The sequence below is a fragment of the Oryctolagus cuniculus genome, chromosome 12 (genome assembly GCF_051225735.1).
Source record: "Oryctolagus cuniculus isolate XC-2025 breed Fujian yellow rabbit chromosome 12, ASM5122573v1, whole genome shotgun sequence".
In the NCBI taxonomy this organism is placed as follows: Eukaryota; Metazoa; Chordata; class Mammalia; order Lagomorpha; family Leporidae; genus Oryctolagus; species Oryctolagus cuniculus.
Window position 1 is genome coordinate 113,783,781 of NC_142878.1, and position 12,497 is coordinate 113,796,277.

At 43.5% G+C, this 12,497-nt stretch overlaps 1 pseudogene; it reads left to right on the plus strand.

Moving 5' to 3' along the window:
• The first annotated feature begins 4,630 nt into the window (after positions 1-4,630).
• Positions 4,631-5,506, plus strand: LOC127488458 (small ribosomal subunit protein uS2 pseudogene; annotated as a pseudogene).
• Positions 5,507-12,497: the final 6,991 nt, after the last annotated feature.

Here is a 12,497-nt window from a genome sequence, read left to right on the forward strand (position 1 = left end):
TAATGCCCCTGGGAAAACAGCAGAAGATGGCCTAAATGCTTGGGCCCCTTGGGAGACCTGGATGAAGTTCCAGGCTTCTGGCTTTGGCCTGGCCCATCCCTGGCTATTGTGGCCATTTGGAGAGTGAACTGCTGGATAGATAGATCTGTCTCACTCTCTGTTTCTCCCTCTCTCTGTGTAACTTTGCCTTTAAAAGAAATAAAAATATATCTTTAGAAAAGTAAAGAAAAGAAAAGCTAGAGACAACTTTGGAGACTATCAAAGCTTTTCTGGTCTTAAAATTAAGAATTACCATAAAAACTTTTGATCTGACCTGGCCATTAGCCAGTGAAAATACCCTGGTGCCATCTTCCATTCTATGTATTTCTATTTAGGGCAACCTGAGAATTCATAATTATTGAAAGTTTCCCTCAGAGTAGTCTGATCACCACCCAATGCATTGTGAGGCAAGATCCCAAATTCTATTGGTTGTTCAAGAGATGGACTCTTGTGCTGGGAAAAATAAACATAAAGGAACCCAGCACCTGATTAAAAATTTTGTACCTTTGGCTGGGATTGGTTAGGAGGCCAGGCTTTAGAGTTACCTGGCAGAAGGGGGCCACCTGAAACTGGCAGTGAATGGTCTCCTTGCATCTGTCTTGCCCTTCTGCCTCCAGTAGAACAGTGAATGAATGAATGTTTGTATTTTGGCCTTTGTGAGTTTCCTTGGGCAACGCTTATGTTGTTTTCTTGACCATCTCTTGACTGTTCTAGAAGATTCTAGCCAAGAAATAAGATCATCTGCCAGCAACAGATGCCACTGTAACAGCAAGAATTGATATTTTGTCTGCCTGTTTCAAAAACTCAGATTCTTAAACATACTCAGCTTGTGGGGTGCTCAGCAGATATCAGTTTTATCTGGGATGTCACATCCTCGCTTATTCATACAAGTCTTCCCTATGATTTAATTTTCTCATCACAGTGATCTACCCCTGTAGATCCACTTTCCATCAGTCAGCCCAGCCTTTCCTCATTTTTATGCCCAATTCAATGCAGTTTATCTTTTTTACCAGATATTTACCAAGACTGGACATTCTCATTCATCTGTGGTTAAGAGCCTAAACCTCATGATTTCAATTCTATCCGCATAATGTACCATGGCTGCATCTGATAGAGTATCTTATTAGATAATCAATTGTTGTCTAATTAGACCCATTATTCTCTAAATGATCTTATTGTAGACTATAAATATTATTACATCTAGCAAATTATACCATCTTTCTACTGTCCAAACATATTTCTTTTTTTAAAAAAAGACTTATTTCTTTATTTGAAAGGCAGAGTTTATACAGAGAGGGAGAGAGAGCAAGAGTGAGTGAGAGAGAGAGATCTACCATCCATTCATTCAGTCTGCAAATGGCCACAATGGCTGGAGCTGGACTAGTTCAAAGCCAGGAGACTGGAATTTTTCCCAGGTCTGCCACATGGGTGGCAGGGGACCAAGGTCCTTGTTGTCTTCTACTGCTTTCCAAGGTACATTAACAGGAGGCTGTATTGGAAGTGGAGCAGTCAGGACTCAAACTGGTGCCAATATGGGAGGCCTGCACTGAAGGCAGCAGCTTTATTCACTATGCCACAGCACCAGCCCCTCCAAAAAATATTTCAAACCTGCTACTACATATTGTGGTTTCATCATATTGCTCCTCTTTTACTAAACAGATGGGATGAATAATTTGACAAAATATTTTTGCTCATGCCACAGAACTTACAGGTATTGTTAAATTCATTCTATTTTCTACTCTTTTCATTGTTATATTTGAAATCATATTTACCAAGTGTCTTCATTATTCTTTTAGTGTTTTTGTTTCTTTACCTTTTTCAAAACTTCATATAACTAAATACAAATAAAATTTTCATCATCTGTAAGTTCTCTATCACTTCTCTGGCTATCTTACCCTCTCTTAAATTCAGAATGTATCTTCTATCTTGGATGGAAATCTCCTCTGCACTTCATTCCTAACTCCTCAATGCCATCTCTTTTTCTCCTTTATGATGAAACAGAACTCTTGCCCTTTCCACACATCCTCTTCATATTTTGACTTAAGGGAGCCACCAGTGTTTTCCACCTCGAAATGGCTGATATATTTATTAATAAATCTTAAAAGATAATTTTTTTCCAAATCAATGAATCCATTGAGTGCTTCTGTCTTTTTCTTACTTTGAACAAAAGAATAGCCTGGCCATCTCTTGGTATCATTATTTTTCCAAGGTTTCCTTGACATCTCAAGGTTCCTGCTCTTTAATATAGCCAACTCCTTAGCATCTTTTTAAGTCTTCTCAATTGTATTATTAGCATAATACAAGAATCATACTATCCCTTGTTCTTTATTTTGATTCTGTCATCTTGGTATTCTTATGTATTGATTTAATTTCCTCAAGTCTCAACTTGTGAGTATTAGGGGTCCCCAAAGAAAGCATAATGGCACTTCTGAAATGTCATGGAAAACAGAATTAAAAGACAAGTTTAGGCCGGTGCTGTGGCTCATTAGGCTAATCCTCTGCCTTGCGGCACTGGCACACCGGGTTCTAGTCCCGGTCAGGGCACCGGATTCTGTCCCAGTTGCCCCTCTTCCAGGCCAGCTCTCTGCTGTGGCCAGGGAGTGCAGTGGAGGATGGCCCAAGTGCTTGGGCCCTGCACCCACATGGGAGACCAGGAGAAGCACCTGGCTCCTGCCATCAGATCAGCGCGGTGCGCCGGCCACAGCGCGCTGGCCACAGCGGCCATTGGAGTGTGAACCAATGGTAAAAAGGAAGACCTTTCTCTCTGTCTCTCTCTCACTGTCCACTCTGCCTTAAAAAAAAAGACAAGTTTAGGTGCAAGACTTTGGCCTAGTATTTAAGACACTATTTTGAAAAACTTCATCTCATGCCAGAATGCCTGTGTTCAACTCTTGGCTCACCCTTCCTTCCTTCCTTCCTTCCTTCCTTCCTTCTCTCTTTCTTTCTTTCTTTCTTTCTTTCTTTCTTTCTTTCTTTCTTTCTTTCTTTTAATATATTTTATTTATTTGAAATACAGAGTTACAGAAAGAGGTAGAGACAGAGAAAGAGAGAGAGAGAGAGAGAGAGAGGTCTTCCATCTGCTGGTTCTGCATTGGCCAGAGCTGAGCCAAATGGAAGCCAGGAGCTAGGAGCTTCCTCCAGGTCTCCCACAGGGATGCAGGGGCTCAAGCACCTGGACCACCTTCCATAGCTTTCCCTGGCTATTAGCAGAGAGCTGGATCAGAAGAGGAGAAGTGGGGACACAAACCGGCATCCATATGGGATGCTACTGCTGCAGGCAGAGGGTTAACTTACTGTACCGCAGTGCTAGCCCCAAACCTTGACTCTATTTTTTTGATTCTACATTGCTACTAATGCGAATCTTAGGAGGCAACAGGTGGTGTCTCAAATACTTGGGTCCTGCTATCTGCAAGGTCAAGTGTCCAGCTTTTTCCTCGGTCAGGCTTAACCCCAGGTTTGTGGCATCTGGAAATGAAAAAGCAAAAGATAGATGTCTTTCTCTTTTTCAAAAAATAAACAAATATTTTAAAGACTTAGAAGTTTATGTTGGTACAAAGTATTTAGAAATACATGTATAGTTTTGTGTAATATGCATTTTTGTAGATTTTTTGAAGACCCCCTCATACTTATGGATTTCAAACTTTGTTACCTCACAATAAAAATCTTCCTTCCTATTATTTGAAAGTCAGAGAGACAAAAACAAAGAGAAATCTACTACTCACTGTTTCACTTTCCAAATCCCCAAAAATAGCCAAGGCTGGGCCAGGTCATGTCAGGAGCCTAGAATCCATCCTGGTTGTTATATATGTTGAAGGGCCCAAGAATTTAAGCCATCATCTGCATGAGCAGGAAATGAATCCAAAGCACAGTAACTGGACTTGAACTGCCACTCTGATATAGGATGCAGGCATCCCAAGTGATTACTTTACCTGCTTCACCACAATGACTGTCCCCAACCAAGAACCTACTTTCAAAGAACATGGTTACTTGGTCAAAATATATACTACAATCTCATGCTACAAGAAAGCATATAAAAATGTTTCCCCTTGGCCTGCACCACAGCTCAATAGACTAATCCTCTGCCTGTGGCACCGGCACCCTGGGTTCTAGTCCCAGTCGGGGCACCAGATTCTGTCCTGGTTGCTCCTCTTCCAGTCTAGCTCTCTGCTGTGTCCTGGGAGTGCAGTGGAGGATGGCCCAAGTGCTTGGGCCTTGCACCCGCATGGGAGACCAGGAGAAGCACCTGGCTCCTGGCTTCAGATCAGCACGGTGTGCCGGCTGCAGCACGTCAGCCACAGCAGCCATTGGAGGGTGAACCAACGGAAAAAGGAAGATCTTTCTGTCTTGCTCTCTCACTGTCCACTCTGCCTGTGCCTTTCAAAAAAATGTTTTCCTAAAGTTTCCAAAAAGACTTCCAAATCAAGTGTTAAAAATACATTTGGATACACCCACATTGTCAAAATTCACAATCTAATGTTCTGTTAACAACTTATTTCTAAACACCTAGTGCTGCTTTTTCCATGCTACCCATCAAGAGGTTCATATGGAGTTGTTCTTGATTCCCGTAGTGGCGCAAGGGGAAGCTGTCACAATGTCTGGAGCCCTTGATGTCCTTGCAAATGAAAGAGGAAGATGTCCGCAAATTTCTTCGCAGGAACCCACCTAGGTGGCACCAACTTTGACTTCCAAATGGAACAGTACATCTACAAAAGGAAAAGTGATAGCATCTACATCATAAATCTGAAGAGGACCTGGGTTAAACTTCTGTTGGCGGCTCGTGCTATTGCGGCCATTGAAAACCCTGCTGATTTCAGTGTGATATCCCACACAAACACTGGCCAGAGGGATGTGCTGAAGTTTGCTGCTGCCACTGGAGCTACTCCCATTGCTGGCTGCTTCATAACTGGAACCTTCATGAACCAGATCCAGAAAGCCTTCCAGGAACCATGGCTTCTGGTGGTTACCGATCCTGGGGCTCACCACCAGCCTCTCACAGAGGCATCTTATGTGAACCTGCCTTCCATTGCTCTGTGTGACACAGACTCTCCTCTGTGCTATGTGGACATTGCCATCCCATGCAACAACAAGGGAGCCCACTCAGTGGGTCTGATGTGGTGGATGTTAGCCTGGAAGGTTCTGTGCATTCATGTACCATCTCCCATGAACACTGCTGAAGGTCATGCCTGATCTCTACTTCTACAGAGATCCTGAAGAGATTTAAAAAGAAGAGTGGGCCACCACTGAAAAAGCTGTGACCAAGGAGTTTCAGGGTGAATGGATGGCTCCAGTCCCTAAGTTCACTGCTACTCAGCCTGAAGCTGCAAACTGATCTGAAGGCATGCAGGTGCCCTCTATGCCTATTGAGCAGTTCCCCACTGAAGACAGGAGTGCTCAGCTTGCCACTGAAGACTGATCTGCAGCGCCCACTGCTCAGGCCACCGAGTGGGTAGGAACAGCCACAGAGTGATTTAAGCTGCTTTTCACAGTCTCTGAAGCAAACATGGAAATAAGGTTGATGGAAAACAAACACCAGTTTCTACAGAAAAAAATAAATAAAACACAAAGTGCCACTTTCTTAGACCCCACAATAAACCCAATCCTTCCCAATAACCCGTTTGTAACCCAGTTTGTACCACACATGCGTTTATAATCTTTTTTTATTTTTTAAGATTTGCTTATTTATTTAAAAGGCAGAGTTACAGAAACAAAAGGAGAAACAGAAAGGGAGTGAACCATCTGTTGGTTCACTTTCCAGGTGGCTGCAACTGCCAGTGTTGAGCCAGGCCAAAGCCAGGAGCCAGCAGTGTTTTGTCGGTCTCTCATGTGAGTTCAATGGCCCAAGCACTTGGGCCATTTTCTGCTGCTTTCCTAGGCCATTAGCAGAGGCCTGGATCAGAAGTGGAGCAGACAGGACTCAAACTAGTGCCAATATGTGTTGCCAGTGTCACAGGCAGCAGCTGTGCCTTCTGTGCAACAATGCCAGCCCCTGAGCCTCATGAGCTCATCAAAAAAGTTACTGCACATGTCCTAACCACAAGCACTTATGACAAAATTGTTACTAAATATTCACTCCATTCTTGCATAAAATCACCATTAACCAACAATGCCAGTGTACATTACCTTCATGACTTCATGACATGCTGGCGTGTGTGAGCCTATGTGATACAGTGAACATGTGTACTTGTACAAGATTTTCTTACTCTTTTTATACTGCTTGCTTCCTCCAGTACCCTTTCCTCAACAAGAAGTCTGCAAAAGGTAATTTCTACCTGAAGTGAAAAGCCCCCAAGTAGCTTGTTCAGCAAGTGAGTTTTCTACTTATGAGGATTATTTCCTATTTCACCTCTGTATTTTAACTTGTGAATCAGTTTTGTGTTAGAAGGCAGAGAAAAGTCTGCCTTCTTGAGATTGAATTAAGGTTTCGATTTGATTTGGTTTTGGATTTTTTTTTTATTTATCTAAGGATGTTTCTTTGGTTGTCCTTTCTTCATGTGCTCCAATTACTTGGAATCTATCACATACTAGTCTCCTTGTGCTCCCCTATCTGTCAGCTCCATGGCCTCTTGTTTCCCTACCCACTGAAACCAGTGTACTTCCTCTTGTCAATTCTCCTATGATTGTAAATGAGGTTTATTGACTTTGGGCAGAAGTATCAGATGCTGAGACCTTAAAACCTTTCACATTATACCACTTACATTTTTATTATTTGCATAATATGGATATCCTCAAGTATGGCAACTCAACCCAAGATGAGACAATATAGCCAAGAGCCCATAAACTTAGGTCATACACCATTCAAGTAAGATATGCATATTTGTAGATCAAGATACTAAGGATATTGTATATCTTTAGCGATGCTGTTACCATAAATTCTGAGAATCACTTCAACACAGGATAAGGCTCAGATTTGATGACAGTCAAGCTGTTGAAAGCAGGCATGCTCCTTGACAAATGGTACAATGACAGGAAACTTTCTATCCAGGTGTTCATCCTTCACCAAATTTTCAAAGCTTGATTCACGCTCAAAATTGCCTTGATCTTGAGAGTAGAGGTTGGTGTTGTGGTACAGTTGGTTAAGCCACCATCTGTGATGCTGGCATCCAATATGGACTTTGGTTCAAGTCCTAGCTGTCCCACTTCCAATCCAGCTCCCTATTATTGTGCCTGCACAAACAGTAGAAGATGGCCAGTGTGCTTGGATCCCTGTCACTCTTATGGGAGACCAAGATAGAGTTCCAGACTCCTGGTCTCAGCCTTGCCCAGCCCTGAATGCATGAACCAGTGGATGGAAGTCCCATCTCTCTGTCTCTCCCTGTCTCTGCCGGTGACTCTGCCCAAGTTAATAAATAAATTTTTAAAAAATATTTCTGGTCAACCAGTATACCTCCTAAAAGAGAAACACAAAATCAATTTTTGCACATTTTGTTTTCACATTTTCTTATAAACTTTCTTGATATTTGTGAATTTTTATGAAAGTAATTAATGAATAAGTGTTGTGGCACAGCAGCTTAAGCCACCACCTGCAAAGCTGGCATACCCATATGGGCATCAATTCATATCCTGGCTGCTCCACTTCAAATCTAGCTCCCTACTAATGTGCCCAGGAAAGCAGCAAAAGGTAGCCCAAGTGCTTGGCCCCTACACTCATATGGAAGACTCAAATGAAGCTCCTGAATCTTGGCTTCAACCTGGCCCAGCTCTGGCCCCTGTGGCTATTTGGGAATAAATCACTGGGGTGAGCATCACTCTCTCTCCCTGTCTCTTGCTCTTCCTTCCCATCTCTTTCTGCAATTCTGCTTTTCAAATGAATAAAAATAACAAATATTTAAAAAAACGAATGTAGCTTGATATTCCTTTTTTGAAAAGACAGATTTCCATATAATGGTCATGAAAATGTTCTATTAACTATCAATAGGGGGGAAAAACACAGATACTGCCTTATTGTCTTTGTTCTAATATTCTTGATTTTTTTTAAAGATTTATTTATTTACTTGAAAGTCAGAGTTAAACAGAGAGAGAAGGAAGGAAAGACAGAGAGAGAGAGAGAGAGGTCTTCCATCTGCTGGTTCACCCTCCAATTGGCCACAATGACTGGAGCTGTGCCAATCCAGGGGCCAGGAGCTTCTTCCGGGTCTCCCATGTGGGTGCAGGGGCCCAAGGACTTTGGCCATCTTCTACTGCTTTCCCAAGCCATAGCAGAGAGCTGGATTGTAAGTGGAGCAGCCAGGACTTGAACCAGTGCCCATATGGGATGCAGGCACTGCGGGTGGCGGCTTTCCCTGCTATGCCACAGTGCTGGCCCCAACATTCTTGATTCTTATTTTTATTTTCAATAACATGGTTATGAAGATAATAATTAGTGTATTTCCATACTTAGAATACATGTAAAACTTTTTTTTAAAAATAATTTATTTATTTATTTGAAAGGCAGAGATACAGAGAGGGAGAGAAGGAGAGGAGAGAGAGAGAAAGAGAGAGAGAGAGAGAATATTTCATTAGCTGGTTTACTACCCAAATGGCCATGATGACTGGAACTGGACTGATCCAAAGCAGGATCCAGAAGCCTCCACTGCATCTCTCAGGTGGCTGCAGGGGCCCAAGGAGTTGAGCCATCCTCTGCTGCTTTCCCAGGCCATAGCAAGGAGCTGGATCAGAAGTGGAGTAGCTGTGCCCATATGGGATGCCCACACTGCTGACAGAGGCTTAACCTTTTAGACCACAGTGCCAGTTTCTACATTCAAAACTGTTTTAAACCCCATGTCTATTCAGAGTCTTCCAGCGCAAGATACACCCTAATGAATTCTATTTTGTTGTATTATAAATGTCTGTTCTGCATGATATTATCACAAAATAATGAGAGGTTTAACTTTCCTTACTTCAGGCCATGCGTTCGTTACAGTCATGTCATTTGTGAGCAATACTAGGTTTGGGTTTTTGAAAGTCTGAAGGGAGATTGCACCTATATTTAAACTAAAATTCTAAGACTTTTGTAGATGAGTGTCCACTAACCAAATGTTGGAACAGGCAGTCACTCTTTTTATTTTTTTTAATCTTTTTCATTTATTTATTTTTCAGGTAGAGTTACAGACAGTGAGAGGGAGAGACAGAGAGAAAGGTCTTTCTTCCTTTGGTTCACCCCCCCAAATGGCTGCTATGGCCAGCACTGTGCCGATCTGAATCCAGGAGCCAGGTGCTTCTTCCTGGTCTCCCACATGGGTGCAAGGGCCCAAGCACTTGGGCCATTCTCCACTGCCTTCCCAGGCTACAGCAGAGAGCTGGACTGGAAGAGGAGCAACCAGTACTAGAACCTGGTGCCCTTATGTGATGCTGGTGCCACAGGTGGAGGATTAACCAAGTGAGCCATGGCACCAGCCCCCAGGCAGTCACTCTTGATATGTTCACACAAGGGAGGTAATTATTGCAAACTAGGTGTAATCCTCAGTCCTCTTTAGAAAAATTTGGCAGTAATTAGTGGTGGAGTGAATGTTCCAAAGAAATACCTGCAGGAAAGTCACAGCAGGCAGAAAACGCAGATTAACACTTCTGTGTTACTGAGACATGAAGGAGCTCAGTAAGAGGATTTATTTAAGTGGTAGTGATGGTTTCTCACACACTGTCTTATCAGTAAATCATTAAAGTCCACAAAACTCAATGCAATTTTAGATATTCAACCAGGAACAGAGCCCACAATCACAATCATAAGAATTGATGGAAAATAGGAAATTAAGTAAAATATCTATAAAAATTATAAACTAGTGTTACCTGAGAATGGCAGGGTTCTTGTCTTCACGCAAGAAAGAATTCAGGCGTGAGACAGAGAGCAGTGGGAGGTAAAATAGCAAAGTTTATTAGGGAAGGGACATCCGTAAGGACGGATGGGCACCTCTCCAGACAGGACCTGAGAGAGTGCCCAGTCGCTTGGACTGGGGGTGGGGGGAGGGTAAGGTTACATGGTTGAGTAGAGATTACACCTGGGCAGGCCAGGGGGGCTGCTTAGGGTTTTTAAGGAGATGAATCTTGCTTCCCCACCTCTGCTCCTCTTGGAACAAAGGGCTTTTTGGATGTAAATAGAAAAACTTCTGAGTTTTCTCCCTGAAGTTATCAGACAGGGGGAAGTAAAACAGGGAGGGCATTTGAAGTGCAGATACTGGGCTGCACCTGGAAGGTTATCAGGCAGAAGGGGTGGGACCCCCACCTGGCAGGTAGCAGGGGGCAGGGCAGGATGCAGATACTGGGCTGCCCCTGAAACATTATTGGGATGACTTTGAGATGCAGATGCATATGCTGGACATAGACTAGGCCTTTGTCACACACACATAAGCTCATATCTGACTTCCTACCTAACACTAGTATTGTAAATACCAGCAGTGAAGATTTGAAGTTTGAAATTTAAAAAATACCACTTATAACACATAGATAAGAAAGAGAAAGGGGAAAGGGAAGACAGATATACAAATGAGATAGAGACATATAGGAAGAGAGAATAAGGGGAAAGTAAAGGAGGAGGAGGGGGAGGAGAAAGAAAAAGGAAGGAAGGAAGGACGGAAGGAAGGAAGGAAAAGATCTATTGACTTACTGAAATACAGCTCCAAGAAGATGTGTACAAATATTTTTGGCAAAAATTATAAAAAACACTATCAAAAGAAAATGAAGAAAATGAAAATCAATGGGTTATATGCCTTCCCAGTGACAGAGTCACAGCACTATTTATATACCTATTCATGCAGAGAGAGATATCTTCCATCGCTGGTTCACTTCCCAAATGGCCTCAAGAGCGGGGTCTGGGACAGGTCAAAACCAGGAGCCAGCAGCTCCTCCTGGTCTCCCTCATGGTTGGCAGGACCGAAATACTTGGGCCATCTTCTGCGGATTTTCCAGGCACATTAGCAGAAAGCTGGATTGAAGTGTAGCAGATAGGTGAGCACCAATAGGTGCTCACATGTGATGCCAGTGTTGCAGACAATGGCTTAACCCGCTGCACCACAATGTCACTCAATTCAATATTACATTTAATTAATTTTAAATATTACAAAGTCAAATGATGTGACAGAAAAATAACCCAAGAGCATGAAGAAAAGGTCTAGAATCCAATCAAGATTTGGTAAATTGTCGCTCACAGTGAAAATCATTGAAGCCAATGGCACAAGTGCATATAGGAGACGACGAATCATCAGGGAGATGACAGCGCCCCCTGCTGTCGGGAGCGGCAGTCCTGAAAAGCTACTTCAGCCTCGAGCTCATGCCTTGCCCCTCCCCTCGCCCACCAGGGCAGCACCAAGTGACCACCCCCAGGCTAGGGGTGATTCTGATTGGCTTTGTCTTCTCAGACGTCGTGCAAGCCCACACTGGCTGTGTGAACAGTCGAATCAGGCATGCCTGGAAACACTGGGTAACTAGAATTTTTTGGCCCCACCATACTCAGTTCTGTGCGTCTCCTCCGCGCGGCTCCCTCTCTGCCACTTTGTGCATTTCCTTCACCGCAGGAGCTCTCTGCAGGACGACTTGGCAAATGGTGAGTGTGTGGGGAGAGTCCGCCTGGCGTGCCCGACAGGCACTGGCCCCACAGCTGGGATCCTGGGTGTCTGTCCTGTTCCTGCATGCAGCGATTCAGCTCAGCCCTGGAGCCCAGCATCTTCCCGAATTGTGTGGTGAGGACCGGAGAGACCTCAACGAGAATTCGGACTTCCTGCATGGTTTCCATGCAAGGGAGTAACTGTGATGTGGGGCTCCTCCGTCCCACCCACGCTTTTTCCGAGGAATGACCAAAACTGGGAAACAGGTTTAATACCCGTGATCCAGCCCTCTCAGTATAGCTATTTCTGTTAGAGTTGGATTGCTCTTGCCACCCCAAAAACGCTCCAAGAGACCTTCTCTCATGCAATTAACAAAGGGTAAGGTTTATTGATGATCCGACATGTCGGGGCCCCCGTCCCAGTACAGGTGAGCGGCCCCAAATAGTCTTGGGCTGGGGTTTTATACACATTTAAACAAAGAAAATCAATCATTGCATAGATCAGACAGAGGTATAGGGTAAACAATTGATACAAGTTAAGTGATTTTACAACCAGTTGATTTATGAATACAGGGAGTGATACCTAGGAATGCAGCTGAATGGCGATAAGGGACACATTGTGGGGTCAGGGGTCCAGGAGGCAGAGATATATGGTGACTTCTTCTATCTCACTTGGGTGAAACTAAGGTTACTCTCACATTGGGGTAATTTACTGACTAACTTTATAGAGAATGGCTATGCAGAGCAAGTCTAACGAGGTCAGGAAAGTTCACCAGAGGAGGTTGGGGGGGGGGGGTTTAACTTTTTAACCCTTCATTTCCAGGGTCTAAGTTTGTTTCCTGTTGCTAATTACTGGATAAGTTATGAAGAAATTGTCTTATTTGGCTCTATGTTTTGGTTCAAAGTTGTGAGGCAGCATCTGGTGATGGCACAGAAACCACGTGGA